We start from the raw sequence: 16,432 nt of genomic DNA on the forward strand, positions 1-16,432 counted from the left end.
AAAACTTCTATGTGTATTATAGATCTCTCAATTCATTGTTATCATTTTTGTTTTGAACCATATGTTAACTTTTTTAGAATTTTTAAAATGTAAAAATCTGTTTTGTATTTAATTGTATCCTCAGCATTTCTGGAATTCTTTGTTCCTTTTGCAAATCTGAATTTCCTCCTGTTATCATTTTCCTTCAACCCGAAAAACTCCCTTTCATATTTATTGTAATTTGTGTCTCTTGATCATAAATTCTCTCAACCTGCATTGAAAATGCTTTCATTTTATTTTTATTTTGAAAAATATTTTTGATGGATATAGAATCCTAGATTTACTTTTTACCCATCCTTTCAGTTCTTTAAAAAATGTCATTCAGTTGGCCATTTTGTTTCTGATATGAAGTCAGTGATTTTCTTATTTTTGTTCTTCTATATTAAATGTGTGTTTTTTCCCTCTAGCTACTTTTAAAGTTTTCTCTCTATTTCCAGCTTTCAACAATTTAAATGTGATGTACCTGAATGTGTTTTTCTTTGTGTTTATACTCTGAAAGCTGTATTGCGATCTAAAGGTTTATATTTTTCATTAAATTTTGAAACATTTTGGCCATTATTTCATAATTTCTATTTTTATGTCTCCAAATTCACTGATCTTTTCTAGTGTAATCTGCTATTAATCTCATTCAATAAATTTTTATTTCAGATAATGTATTTTTCAGCTCCAAACATTCCACTTGATTCTCTTTTATATCTTCAATTCCTTTCTTTTGTTTGTATTTTCTTTGAAATCTTTGAACATATGTAGAATATCACTTTAAAAACTTTTGTGAATTCCATCACCTCTGTAATTACTATGTGTGTTTCTGCTGACTTACTCCCCCCACCATCCCTGTCATTCCCCAGCCGCGCTCTGACTACAGGTCCCATTTTCCTACTTCTTAGCAGGGCTAATACTTTTTTAAGAGAATTTTTTATTGGGGTGTTTTTGATTTACAATGTTGTATAGAGCTAATAATTTTTGACAGGACACTGGACATTGTGATTGTCATGTTGTTAAGTGGATTTTGGTTTCTTCTTAAAAAAGTGTTGAATTTTTTTGGCCAGAGAATTAAGTTCTTTTAGATCATCTTGATTCTTTTGAGGTTTGTTTTTTTAGTGAAGGTCTGCAGTGGCTTCACCCTAATGTAATTTAGCCCTAATACTTCTGAGTCTCTTCTAACTGGCCTGCTTGTTCAGGGAGATTTCTCCACCACAACTGGTTAGAACTTGGATGCCTCCCAGCCCTGTATGAGTTCTGGGAATTGTTCAGCATACAGCAACTCATTCGTCGTTCTTTCACTGGCAGTTATTCTTCGCCTGGTTTTGTGGTGTCTTTACGACACTTCACACAGAAATGGATATTTTGTCAAAGACTCAAGGGGCCACCTATGCAGACTTCTAGAGTTCTTTCTCTGTGTATGTCTCTCTCCTCCCTGGTATTTTGACCTCCAAACTCTAATATTGTCTCCTTAATTCATTGAGACCCTGAGCTTTGCTTTTATATACTCTAGTCTCCAGGTAGAAACCAGGGTTATTTTTAAGGATTTATTTAATTTGTTTCCTTCCTTTCTCAAATCAAGTCCTGGGTGGTCTGCAGCCCATGTTTGAAAAGAATTGTTTCATATATTTTGTCCTTTAAAAGAATGGCTTACATTGGGAAGGCAAGTACCAGTTACTATATCATGTACTAGAAGTATTTTATATTGGGAAGGCAAGTATCAGTTACTATATCATGTACTAGAAATATAAAATTGAATCTGAAGATAATGGAATAATCCTTCTCCATTAGTCTTTGTAGGCATATACAGTTTTATTTGAAGACTGGTTAACTGAAAAAAAATCCTCTTAGCTTAATTTTTAGAAATTTAGAATTTCTAATAAGAAAAACTAGACTCTTAGAGATGAATTAATTTCATATGTCCTTTGCCCACTGAACAGGACACCAAAATGGTTTGGAGGAAACTTGGCTTTATTTTCTCTGAACAAATATCAAAATATCCTTCATTTTCTCACCCACTCTGTTCTTGTCTACAGCATATAAATTCAAAACAGATGGGGGAGAGACACATCAGATCAGAGGCACTGTACTGCTCTGGACACCAATTACGGTACACAAAATGTGTCACATGCCTTTTCACAGAGCTACTAGTGTGTGGTATGTAGAAAGGTCTCTTATTGCTATCTTGGCTTTGCATTGTGGTTTTATGTTTTAAGCTATGACTTAGGAAATGCCACAGTACCTGGCTGACAAAGCAGTTGACATAAAGGCGCTAACCATGTACTGGCAGATGGCCTGGTCTGCTAGCTGGCTTCTGAGAAATGATAAACATACAGGCCTCACAGACAGATCATCACTATCTCCAGCCTCTAGAAGTTCTGGAATCAGAGTCTATAGCAAGTTCATTACGCTCTGTTTTCACTGGAAATGGACCAAAGAAAGGGCCAGAGGCTCTTTCTGTGTCTGATATCCATCACACAATGCAACATTGTTTGTCAAGCTGTTGGGTTCTTTAGCTGGGTGGGCCTAGAAAGTTAAATGTACATACATATACCTATTTACTTAAATATAGATGCACTATAGGTGTGTAAATTATATTTACAATGTTCGTATATAGATGAAACTAATGAAAGCTAGTTTCTCAATTCCCTCATTTGTAATATAGGGATATTAATTTCCATTGTAAAGGGTAGAAGCATGTGATGAATTAATACATGTAAATAACTTAGTGCCTGGTACATAATGCCTCAGCTTAATATGTTTTTTTACACAGTAATATTATATATTATAGATACAATAATTTTGCTTTTTGAATATCCCAGGACTTATTCCATAGGGTATGCTATGAGCCTGTCCCTCCCCTCTGGCCTTGTTTTATCTTTTTTGTGGTATTTATATGTATAGTCTGGACTTCCCTAGTGGCTCAGAAGGTGAAGAATCTGGCTGTAAGGCAGGAGACCTGGGTTTGATCCCTGGGTCAGGAAGATCCTCTGCAGAAGGAAATGGCTACTCACTCCAGTATTCTTGCCTGGAGAATCCCATGGATAGATGAGCCTGGTGGGCTACATCCATGGGGTTGCAGAGTCGGACGTGACTGAGTGACTAACACCCATAACACACATATGTATATTATATTTAGCAAATATTTTAGGAAACACATTTTGATGGTTGAGGTAACAGATCTGAGTATTAATATCTACCTGCTGAAACCAAGAAGAGAACCAAGGTGAGAAAATTCAAGTTAGGGGACTTCCTTGGTGTTCCAATGGCTAAGACTCTGCATTCCCAGTGCAGGAGGTCCGGGTTTGATTCCTGGTCAGGGAACTAGATCCCGTAAGCCGCAACTAAAACCCTGGGGCAGTCAAATACATAAATAAATATTTTTAAAAAGGAAGAAAATTCAAGTTAAATTGTGGTCATTCATAGGTGTCATATGGATAAGACTTGTAGGCCCAGTTCTTCTGTCTGAAATGTGGATCTCCGTGTGACAGAGAGGAATGGGATTGTAAAATGTCGAACAGGAAAGGTATAAAAAGTTGAAAGTCATCACAGAAGCCACCCAGTTCATTTTAAACAGAAAGAACTGAGAAACTTACTGCTATCGGTGGCGATCATTTATTTATTGACTCTGAGGCCCAAACCCACAACCTTATACTCTGTCCTGTGAGGCTGAAGTTAGAATTCTGCCAAACACATATCCAGGCTCTCTTGCCAGCTGACTTCCTGTTGCATCCTGTTAATTTTTATCATAAGACTGAAAGGGAGGGCAGAGGAATAAAGGTTTCTTTCTTGTTTTTATTTAGTCTTGTCAGTGTTGACTTGACTGGATGTTTACTATTGCCTTTGATTTCTTCTAGTTTTGGCAGAACCAGCTGTATCTCACCTGCTCAGAGATACAGTTGGTAGCCAGATGTTGCCCCTTTCCTAGGACCATGGACATCCTTCTCCGAGATTTTCAGGTTTTTATCATCAGCCGGGAAATATTGTCTCCTCAGAGGGCTAAGCCCTAGCCAGCTTAACGAGTATTCCTCTTCTGAGTTTCTAGGTTTTGATAATCCCAACCACTTCCTTTTTTTTTCCTTCACCTAATCACAAGGAAATCAGTCCTGAATATTCATTGGAAGGATTGATGCTGAAGCTGAAACTCCAATACTTTGGCCACCTGATGCAAAGAACCAACTCATTGGAAAAGATCCTGATGCTGGGAAAGATTGAAGGCTGGAGGAGAAGGGGATGACAGAGGATGGGATGGTTGGATGGCTTCATCAACTCAATGGACATGAGTTTGAGCAAGCTCTGGGAGTTGGTGATGGACAGGGAGGCCTGGCATTTGTGGGGTCACAAAGAGTCGGACACGACTGAACGACTGAACTGAACTGAATCAGTTCAGCATTGTAGATTCTTCCTTTCGTTATCATCTTTAGGTTATCTTTAGTTTTTTCTTTTTTCTTTCATTCCTCCAATGCCTATGAAACCAATTCCCTATATTAAGCCCTTTCTGTTTAAATATTTGGTGTAATTTCCCTTACTTCCTTCCCCATCCCCCTTTCTTCTTTCTTTCCTTCCTTCGATGAAGAGAATGTTTCTAATAAGAAAGGTCCTATCAAACAGAACAAATGATGGAATTCTTGTATTGAATTCTTGGCCTTGAACACAGCACTAAGTTCCTTTCCAAGGAAAAACATAGTTGGCCCTTGAATAGCATGAGTTTGAACTTTGAACTACATGGTTCCACTTATATGTGGATTTTTTTCAATAGTAAGTGCTACAGTACTACATGGTTCCTGGTTGGTTGAATCTGTGGATGCGGTACTGCAGATTATGAAGGAACCTTGGGTGTGGTGGTAGCGGTGGTTTAGTTGCCAAGTCGTGTCCAATTCTTGTGACCCCCATGGACTGTAGCCTGCCAGGCTTTTTTGTACACGGGATTTCCCAGGCAAGAATATTGGAGTGGGTTGTCATTTCCTTCTCCAGGGGATCTTCCTGACCCAGGGATTGAATCCATATCTCCTGTGTCTCCTGCATTGGAAGGCAGATTCTTTACCACTGAGCCACCTAATTTTCAAATATCACTGAAAGCCAAATCCAAAATGTAATTGTGTGTATTGCAAAATTACAATGCAAATCACAGACTTGCCACATTTCTTACATGAAAATTAGGAACTTGATTGGGAAGGAGTGGGACTATGAGATTTGGAATGAGAACAATCTGGATGGACTCAGAAAAAGTTGAAATTTCTGAATTCCTCTCAAATGTCCCTGAAACTTCCTTTCTGGCAAAATGAGCTCCTCCTTCCAAGTCTGAGATGGTCTCTCCCTTCCCTGAAAACTCTATTTAATCTCAACTGACCCTGTTGTCCCGCGAGAATATTTTATTCTGCCAGTTCCATCCAGCCTCAGTTTTCATGGCCCCTAGGGGCATCCGGTCCCATCACTTCATGGGAAATAGATGGGGAAACAGTGGAAACAGTGTCAGACCTTCTTTTTCTGGGCTCCAAAATCACTGCAGATGGTGACTGCAGCCATGAAATTAAAAGACCCTTACTCCTTGGAAGGAAAGTTATGACCAACCTAGATAGCATATTGAAAAGCAGAGACATTACTTTGCCAACAAGGTTCGTCTAGTCAAGGCTATGGATTTTCCCTGTGGTCATGTATGGATGTGAGAGTTGGACTGTGAAGAAGGCTGAGCGCCAAAGAATTGATGCTTTTGAACTGTGGTGTTGGAGAAGACTCTTGAGAGTCCCTTGGACCGCAAGGAGATCCAAACAGTCCATTCTGAAGGAGATCAGCCCTGGGATTTCTTTGGAAGGAATGATGCTAAAGCTGAAACTCCAGTCCTTTGGCCACCTCATGGGAAGAGTTGACTCATTGGAAAAGACTCTGATGCTGGGAGGGATTGGGGGCAGGAGGAGAAGGGGATGACAGAGGATGAGATGGCTGGATGGCATCACTGACTCGATGGACATGAGTCTGAGTGAACTCTGGGAGTTGGTGATGGACAGGGAGGCCTGGCGTGCTGTGATTCATGGAGTCGCAAAGAGTCGGACACGACTGAGCGACTGACCTGATCTGATCTGAGGTACGTAGCTAGTCAGATCCCACCATGTACAGGAGTACAGATATAAGTCTGACCTGTGAAGAGAGAGTATATATTCTAAAAGAATAGCATGATTTAGTTAATTTTTATCATGTGAAACCTGGGGAGTATGGAGCATGTGTGGGAATAAATTCCAAGTGTCTCAGTCTGAGGAGAATGGAATATAATGTGACGTCAGGCTGAATTTGTTGGTATTGGTGCATTCACCAGAGCTTCTGGATTTAGTGTGTTAGCTTAACGAGCTTGAGGTAGTTCTGAAAGTGTGCTTGCTTGGTCGTCTGAAACTTGGATTAAATAGTGACCTACATTCTGATATGTCAGAACTTCTGTGATGTAATGTAGAATGGGGTCAACAAATTAAGGTCCATGAATCAAATCTGCAAGCTAAGAATGGTTTTTACACTATCAGTTCAGTTCAGTCACTCAGTTGTGTCTGACTCTTTGCAACCCCATGGACTGCAGCACACCAGGCTTCCCTGTCCATCACCAGCTCCTGGAACTTGCTCAAACTCATGTTCATCGAGTCAGTGAGTGTTTTAAAAAGAAGGAGAAGAGGAGAAGGAGGAAGAAGAAGGGGAGGAGGAGGATCACATGCAGGCTGCAAAACCTAAAATATATGCCATCTGGACTTCTATAGGAATAAGTTGAGAACCTCTGACGTAGAGAAAGGAATCAAAGGTTTAAGGTGGTGGGTGATAAAGTAGCCTTACCATGTCCAAACTCTCATTTTCTCTATGTTATTGAGGTGTGTTTACAGCCATGGCTTACGCGGACTCAGGCTGAACATAACTGGGAAGAAGCTGATTGCTCTTACTCCTCAGTGTTAGCAGTGAAAGAAGAATAATTGCGTAAAAGACTTCTCTGTGCCCATACCTCTGTCCTCTGGTGCCCCTTGGAAGATGCGGGCATGGGAGGTTAAAAACTGGTGAGCTGTTGAATAGGGACTGGTTATCTTTTTCTTCTTTTAGTAAATGTGGTTTCTTGAAGGGTGAAGGGAAGAGAAGGTTTCAATATTTCTGGGACCCATGTTTTTAAAGCACCTTACTCAGCCTGAGGTAAAGTTTCCTGAGCTAGAGTCGTTTCACATAACTCCACATACCTTCTTAATCAATACTGGGGCTGACAAAGTGATTGCTGATTGGGTGATTCATTTCCGTGGTTACCACAAATCCTTTTGGGGAGAAATTCTGTTCCTTTTCCAGCTTATCTTTTCCAACTCACACACTTTTTAAAAAGCAGTGTTTGTAGTTCCTGCCACTCCAGTGTCAACGAGAGAATTTACTTTATAATGTGTATGAACTGGCAGCTTCTTGGAAAAAAAAAGAAAAAGCCCTGTTGTCAGAATGAAGTCATCTGTTTGGAGAGCAGAGCCTCAAGTATCCTTGAGGGGCGGGAACCTGGTGCCCTCACGAGCTTAGCCCTTTGGCACACAGAGCCATTGTCAAAACCTGTTTCCGGAGCAACTGAATTCTCCCCTGAAATTACTTGGCAGCTCCTTTCCCTGAGGGTCTGGAGTAAGTCCTTTCAAGGGCCTTATTTTAAGGCAGCTTGTCCCTGATGGAAACCAAGATCACTGCCAGCTAAAGAATTCAGCAATACTCTAAAGTGGGCTCACCTAATAAATTTTTATAGTCTACAGGCCAAGGTGTGCGTGTTTGGGGGCTGGGCTCTATTTGATGTCCCCATCAACTCTGAAGCATGTAGACGGTCAAAACAGCATCTGGCTTTTTGGGGTTATTTTCAGACTAATATCATATCTGGATACATAGTGCTGAGAAGGCAGATTTTGAGGGTATTCCTCCAAATTGAGTTTGGAGTAGATAAAAAAACTGTGTTTTCTGGCTGTGGCACATTAGAGTTTGGGAAAGAGAGGACTAGACCCTCTTTTGACTTTTTATATCTTTACTTTTTTGAAAGTCTTAAAAAAAAACCCTTCATTTAAAAATGGATGTCCAGGCTGAATTACCAGGTCAAAACTAACAAAGGTGGAATTTAATATAAGTATAAAAATCCTGTGAGTAGGTTAAAAATCAGTTTCCTAAATAACTACCAGGTGGGGAAATTCTTTCTTTTACCATCACAGGGAATCTTTGTCTATTAAGGGAAGTGGACTTGTACCGCTTTGTCTACCAGCCCCCCAGAAAAGCTTCTCTTGGGCCGTGTGCAAACAAAGAATAATTTAAAACTCATTTAAAAAGAAAGATTAAACAGAATCCTTCATTGTTGAATGGTATCCATTAATTAAGAGCAAAAGCGTAAGAACATTTTAACTATACAGCTGAACTAACAAAATCTGATATTTAGGCTATTAAAACCTAAAATCCAGGTCAATCATTGAAAATAAAATTGGACACATAGAAAGTAAAAACATAAGTAAGAAAATGCAAGTGGCTACACAGAGTAAAGAAGGCATTGGGTTCCCTGGATTATCTTTCTAGAGCTAAGTATGTTGAATAAACATAGGTCTTTTGATTAAACGCAGGATGGTTTTGGCATTTCTGGAGGATGTGAGAGGGAATTGAGTCTATTAGGTTGCCTGAGGATGGCTGCAGTCACTCAATAGTAAGAGCTATCATAAAGGTTACAGGCTTCCCAGGCCGTGCTGGTGGTAAAGAATCTGCCAGCAAGGCAGGAGACACAAGAGACTCGGGTTCAATCCCGGGGTGGGGAAGATCCCTGAGAGGAGGGCATGGCAACTCACTCCAGTATTCTTGCTTGGGAAATCTCATGGACACAGGAGCCTGGCAGGCTCTCGAAGAGTCGGACATGACAGTGAGCATGCACACACACACATCATAAAGGTTGTATGTGGCTTGTCTTGAACAGACCTTTCCTGTGCTGTATTGCCAGTTTCAAGGCACCTTCAACTTCATTATCTCTCTTGCTCCTCTTTTCTTACAGATGTGACCTTGAAGACCAGAGATAAAAATGCTTCGAATTCCGAGAGGCAGTAAGCAGCAAACTTTTCTTATTAATTACCGCCCCTAGAATACTGCATCCTTCAAAAGGTTGTCATACCTGGGAATTGTTTGCCCTAATTTCAACTTTGAATTAAGGTTGACTAGGGGCTATCAGCCCTGGGTGTTCTTTGGAAGGAATGGTGCTAAAGCTGAAACTCTAGTACTTTGGCCACCTCATGCGAAGAGTTGACACATTGGAAAAGAGTCTGATGCTGGGAGGGATTGGGGGCAGGAGGAGAAGGGGACGACAGAGGATGAGATGGCTGTATGGCATCACTGACTCGATGGATGTGAGTTTGAGTGAACTCTGGGAGTTGGTGATGGACAGGGAGGCCTGGCGTGCTGCGATTCATGGGGTCTCAAAGAGTCGGACACGACTGAGCGACTGAACTGAAGTGAACTGAACTGAGGAGCTATAAATGGGAATTAAATGCCTCTCTCTCTAGAGTCTCCTCTTCCTTGGGGTAGATAGCCTGAGAGCTGCTTCATAAGTCACGCTGACTCTTTTTCCTTTCAGTGGGGTCTCCAGATAGACTTGGAGTTGGTAGCATCAGCTGGTGCTTTGAGGTTGCTGATGTTTTGTTGTCCCATCTTAAACCAACAGGGCCTGAGGATACTCTTTCCAGGAGGTGTGGGACCCACAGAAGCTGTCACTCTTAAAAACAGATGCAAACGTCATAAATCTTTCCAGAGAGCAGAAATTCTGATGGTACCAAATTGGGATAACCTCTGCCATTTTAACTCCTTCCTATTCTTTCTTTTCATATTTGACCCCCTTTCCTTGTCATTGCTCACATTTCTGGCTAATCTAGAATGTTCTCTTGTCTTCTTATACCTGACAGCTTTTACTTGGGCTTTTTAGACGGGTTTGGGGTTGTTAGCCACATAACCTCCTTGCTGGTCTTGATATACATTCCCATGATGTCAGCTCTGGGCCCTGCGGGAGCAAATCTCAACTTGTGAAACCAGTGCATCTGGGCTGCAGACTCTTTTACTTAATTGCTTGTTTCAACACCTCTCTTTGCTCCCACATCTTCCCACTTGACATGTCACTCCATATCTCTGTGGTTCAGAAATTTAATTGCTGGATTGAAACTATGGATTCAGTTTCATGTAGATGGATTTGTGGATTCAATCATTATAATAGTAAAAAGTATTTATTAAGTGTCTGTGCATGGTGATATATAAAAAGGGCTGACAATGATGTGAAAATAAAAATAATCGCTTCCATTTTATGAGAGTAAACGTGATTATATCCATTTTCTTCGTTACTACATTAGCTCCAACTATCTATGTCTTATACGTTTGTCTCTCAGGAGATGTGGGAAACTTTTGGCAGATCCAGGACACTGCTTGCAGGAAGATCCCCAGAGTCTTATGGGCAGAGGACCTCAAGGGCCAGTTGAAATTTCTCTGGCTCTGATTTTGAGTTAAATACCACTGTAGGGAAGAGGGGATTGTGGGGAGGGACAATAGACATCCCTCAAGTTTGAAAGTGAAAGTGAAAGTCGCTCAATTGTGTCCGACTCTTTTCGACCCCATGGACTATACAGTCCATGGAATTCTCCAGGCCAGAATACTGGAGGGGGTAGCTATTCCCTTCTCCAGGGAATCTTCCCAACCCAGTGATCAAACCCAGGTCTCCCGCATTGCAGGTGGATTCTTTACCAGTTGAGTCACCAGGGAAGTCCTCAAATTTAGGACCACGAGAAAGTGAACTAGAGGAAGGAGAACAAGTGTGGCATTGTTTAGCATTCTAGGGTTGGTCCTGTGTGAAATAGATGAATAGTTAAATAGTTAGATTCTTCCTAAACTCAAAAAAGATTTCACTATCTAGTGAAATTTTTTCTGTGGACTTGATCCGTCATGTCCCACTCTTTGCGACCCCATGGACTATACCTTGCCAGGCTCCTCTGTCCATGGAATTTTCTAGACAACAATACTGGAGTGGATTGCCATTTCCTTCTCCAGAGGATCTTTCCGACCGAGGGATCAAACCGTGGACTCCTGCGTTGACAGTGAATTCTTTAACACTGAGCCACCTGGGAAGCCAGTGAAATCCTTTAGTGAGATGTTAATAAGTGTGGCAGTACAAGAGCACCCATGGTCAAAGAAGTTAGGAAATGAGCAATCTTCATCGTATATTAACATATTAAAGGCTCTGAGAAATCCTGCAAGAAAGGAAACATTTAAAACATTTGACCCAGAGTTTCCTGAAAGCATTGGATAAGTTCAGTTCAGATAGTTGTTTAGTGGTGTCCAACTCTTTGTGACCCCATGGACTGCAGCACGCCAGGCTTCCCTGTCCTTCACCAACTACCGGAGCTTACTCAAACTCATGTCCATAGAGTCGGTGATGCCATCCAACCATCTCATCCTCTGTTGTCCGCTTCTCCTCCCACCTTCAATCTTTCCCAGCATCAGGGTCTTTTCAAATGAGTCAGTTCTTCACATTAGGTGACCAAAGTATTGGAGTTTCAGCTTCAGCATCAGGCCTTCCAATGAATATTCAGGACTGATTTCCTTTAGGATGGACTGGTTGGATCTCCTTGCAGTCCAAGGGACTCTCAAGAGTCTTCTCCAACACCACAGTTCAAAAGCATCAATTCTTCAGAACTCAGCTTTCTTTATAATCCAATTCTCACATCCATACATGACTACTGGAAAAACCATAGTTTTGACTAGACAGACCTTTGTTGGCAAAGCAATGTCTCTGCTTTTTAATATGATGTCTAGGTTGGTTATAACTTTTCTTCCAAGGAGCAAATGTCTTTTAATTTCATGGCTGCAGTCACCATTTGCAGTGATTTTGGAGCCCCCAAAAATAAAGTCTGTCACTGTGTCCATTGTTTCCCCATCTATTTGCCATGAAGTGATGGGACCAGATGCTATGATCCTAGTTTTCTGAATGTTGAGTTTAAGCCAACTTTTCACTCTCCTCTTTCATTTTCATCAAGAGGCTCTTTAGTTCTTCTTTGCTTTTTGCCATAAGGGTGGTGTCATCTGCATATCTGAGGTTATTGATATTACTCCCGGCAACCTTGATTCCCGCTTGGGCTTCATCCAGTCCAGCATTTCTCATGATGTACTGTGCATATAAGTTAAATAAGCAAGGTGACAATATACAGCGTTGACATACTCCTTTCCTGATTTATAACCAGTCTGTTGTTCCATGTCCAGTTCTAACTGTTGCTTCTTGACCTGCATACAGATTTCTCAGGAGTCAGGTCTGGTGGTCTGGTATTCCCATCTCTTGAAGAATTTTCCACAGTTTGTTGTGATCTACACAGTCAAAGGCTGTGGCATAGTCAATAAAGCAGAAGTAGATGTTTTTCTGGAACTCTTGCTTTTTTGATGATCCAATGGATGTTGGCAATTTGATCTCTGGTTCCTCTGCCTTTTCTAAATCCAGCTTGAACATTTGGAAGTTCATGGTTCATGTAATGTTGAAGTCTGGCTTGTAGAATTTTGAGCATTACTTTGCTAGCATGTGAGATGAGTGCAATTGTGTGGTAGTTTGAGCATTCTTTGGCATTGCCTTTCTTTGGGATTGGAATGAAAACTGACCTCCAGTCCTGTGGCCACTGCTGAGTTTCCCAAATTTGCTGGCATATTGAGTGCAGCACTTTCGCAGCATTCTCTTTTAGGATTTGAAATAGCTCAACTGGAATTCCATCACCTCCACTAGCTTTGTTTGTAGTTTGTTCATATTTGTTCCTAATACCCACTTGGCTTTGCATTCCAGGATGTCTGGCTCTAGGTGAGTGATCACACCTTCATGATTATCTGGGTCATGAAGATCTCTTTTGTATAGTTCTGTGTATTCTTGCCACCTCTTCTTAATATCTTCTGCCTCAAGCATATTTCTGTCCTTCATTGTGCCCATTTTGCATGAAATGTTCCTTGATATCTTTAATTTTCTTGAAGAGATCTCTACTCCTTCCCATCCTATTGTTTTCCTCTATTACTTTGCATTGATCCCCAAGGAAGGCTTTCTTATCTCTCCTTGGTATTATTTGGAACTCTGCATTCAAATAGGTATATCTTGGCTTTTCTCCTTTGACTTTCGCTTCTCTTCTTTTCACAGCTATTTGTAAGCTATTTGTAAGCATTGGATCATGGAACCATTTTGGGGAAGGAATACCTGTGAGCTTTTGTGTACCTGTAGTAGGGTCGGTTTTTTTCTTCTGTCAAAGCACAACTTCAGTTTAGGAAGGGAGAAGATTCTAGGGTTGGGTCCTGGTAGAGTTTGAATCTAGGTTCAGCAGATTCAAACCTTCACTCTTGATTTCTCCACTGCACGGAGAAGCAGGTACTTGTTAGAAATTACACTGTTGACCCTTCACCTACATTAGGATTCCTTTTCCAGGTTTTGCATGGTTTTCCCTGGAGGAGGTTTGGGATCATGCTGTTGCCAGCTTACCAGATGATGTGCACCTAAAGCTGCTATTTTTGGAAACCTGACCATATGAAAATACCTCAAGTGTTTTTTCCTTGTCAAAATAAAAGGCCTGGTCTTAGTGAGATTTTAATCATAAACTGATTTTGTTTGGAAAGGCCTGAATATTTGGGCTGCGTTTTAGGACAGACTTTGAGGTTGAGTTCCAGGGTTTTAGCACATGTTCTTCAAGAAATAGCCTGACATGTTTGAATGGTGCTCCAAGACTTCTGAGACAGCACTAAAGGATGTTATTCTTTGGTGTGCTGGGAATAAAAATACCATGTTAAACTTTTGAACCAGACATCCCTGTGCTGCCTAGTTAGGGGGACAGATGGAAAGAGAGAGCACTTTTTTTTTTTTTTGGAAGGGAGTGGGACTAATTGAAGTTTTCTGCCAGCGAAGTTTTGCTTTATTTAAGGTTTATTAGACAATATTGGGCTTCCTTGGTGGCTCAGATGGTAAAGAATCCATGTGCAGTGCAGGAGAGGCAGTTTTGATCCCTGGGTCCAGAATACCCCCAGTATTCTTGCCTGAGGAATCCCATGAACAGAGGAGTCTGGTGGGCTACAGTGTATAGGGTCACAAAGAGTCAGACATGACCAAGCACATATCCACACACACAGATAAGATTAGTCTTTAGGTGAAAACAGAGATTCTTTCAGAACAAAATATTTATACTTTGAACTAGTTGTAGAAATATTTACTGATTTCTATGATTTTTAGCTTAGATCCTGTTAGTCACTGATTCAATTCTTCCTTTTGAGGTAATATATGAAATATGTAGGAACTAATGTGATGGAAGATGTTTTTAAACTGTGGCACACATTTTCTACTGAGAAAGGAATGATTTAAAAGAAATCTGAGGATGGTTTTAAACTTTAGAGTAAATATTTCTTATGAAAAACTACTGTTTTATTTTTGGCTGGGTTGAGGCTTCATTGCTGCGCGTGGGCTTTCGCTGGTTGTAGGTAGCAGGGGCAGCTCTGTTGAGCTGCGTGGTCTTCTCATTGCGGTGGCTCGCTGGTTGTAGATAGCAGGGGCAACTCTGTTGAGCTGCGTGGTCTTCTCATTGCAGTGGTTTCTCTTGTCATGGAACACGGGCTCTAGGGTGTGAGGGTTTAGTTGCCCTGCAGTATGTGGGATCTTCATTTCTGGACCAGGGATCGAACCTGTGTCTCCTGCATTGGCAGGCAAATTCTTCACCACTGGGCCATCAGGGAAGTCCCTGGAGTAAATATTTGAGGTAAGAAGGACTCTTGAAACACGATTTCATTGAGTCTTTATAACTCTTTCTGTGATGGTTAGGACTTTTAGGAAGGGGGCTGAAATGTTTCATAGCTAAGTTCTATTTTGATTAGTTTTGATTTGAATTCATTGCTTTTAATTTGCCATTTTTCTGCTATTATCTTTACATGGGTATGAAAGATATTCTTGCTGTCAATGTTTTGACATTTCTACTAGATAAATTTGAAAATCACTCATTCATGCCAATTCCATATCCTCGGAGCATCAAATGAAAGCGCCTGCAATATCCTACTCATGCAACACCTCAAGGAAGGACTTATGTTTATCCTTAAAAATAAAGTCTCATTTGGTATATGTTTGGCTGACATATCACAGTTCTAAAAGCTTGTGCAGACAAGCATTTTGAAAAGATTATTCCTCTAACTTAAAAGTGATTCTATAACATCTGTGAACTCAGTCTACAGTTTAGTAAAAATGCTCTTGGCTTTGACCTCATGCTCAAGCCATACATTTCCAATGAAACCCAGCGATGTTCTCCTGAGCTGTCATTACTGTTTCTTCATCTGTCCTCTCTGTCATATTTTGTAATGATTGCATATAAATGAAATCAGAGTTTCAGGTAGTGTGAGTTTCAATGAAAAAAACAGTGTAAAATTCTTCCAATCTCCCTTTTTGTTCAAGGATCAATTGATTTTTTTGTGTTCCTTCAAAACTAGAATTCCCAAAACTTCAGTACAAATAACAACTATGAGTAAAGAAAGTAAGATGATCTCATCCCAAAGATGGGCCTACTTTGGACATTTGTGAATTGTCTAGGAGTGGGTTATTTTCTGATGTGGTTTTCTGATTTCAGGATTTCTAGATTACTGCTGCTCCCCATGTCATTAACAACAAAAACAGGTTATTCTGTGGAAATTGGAAAAATTCCTAGTTAGCTTTTGGGATGACCAAATGTTAAGCAGAAGCATAGCTCTGGTCCCCCTTTTTGCTGGGAAAAAAAAAAAAAAACACCACAAATGAATGGATACTAAGCCCATCAAAATCTTCCCTCTGTCAGAGCCTAGCTGTGGAGAAACTTAATGAATCTGCTGATGATGAATTTGCAGGGGACCGGTACTGTTATTATGTTGTACGTAACTGTGTTTGGGGTGTCTTTACTATGCCTGCTCCCCTCACCTTAAGCCAGACGTTCATCACTTATACCAAAGCCTACTATACCAACTTCCTAGCCAGACTTCTGGGTCTTCCCTGGTGGCTCAGATGGTAAAGCATCTGCTTGTAATGCAGGAGACCCAGGTTTGATCCCTGGGTTGGGAAGATCCCCTAGAGAAGGGAATGGCTACCAACTCCAGTATTCTCGCCTGGAGAATCCCCATGGACAGAGGAGCCTGGTGGGCTATCGTCCATGGGGTCACATAGAGTCGGACACAACTGAGTGACTAAGCAGGGCAGTGCCAAACTTCTGTCTCTAACCTCCGTGTACCTTTTAGTTCACTGTGAGTGTAGCTGGCTCAGAAATCACCCTAAAATGTCATGTTCCTTCTATTTATCCTTTCACAAGGACCTGCAGCGGCTCCCCTCATGCTGATAACATCAAGTTAAAACTCTTTATCCCATACAGCAGTATGAGAAAACTTGCTCCTCTTCTGCCCAACTTAGTGTGGC

At 40.8% G+C, this 16,432-nt stretch overlaps 1 non-coding gene across 1 annotated transcript; it reads left to right on the forward strand.

Annotated features, from left to right (window-relative positions):
* The first annotated feature begins 16,012 nt into the window (after nucleotides 1-16,012).
* TRNAY-GUA (transfer RNA tyrosine (anticodon GUA)) lies at nucleotides 16,013-16,084 on the forward strand. The gene has a single exon. It is a non-coding gene; the product is annotated as a tRNA-Tyr (tRNA).
* The last annotated feature ends 348 nt before the right edge of the window (nucleotides 16,085-16,432 follow it).

Source organism: Bos indicus, chromosome 11, assembly GCF_029378745.1.
Source record: "Bos indicus isolate NIAB-ARS_2022 breed Sahiwal x Tharparkar chromosome 11, NIAB-ARS_B.indTharparkar_mat_pri_1.0, whole genome shotgun sequence".
NCBI lineage: Eukaryota > Metazoa > Chordata > Mammalia > Artiodactyla > Bovidae > Bos > Bos indicus.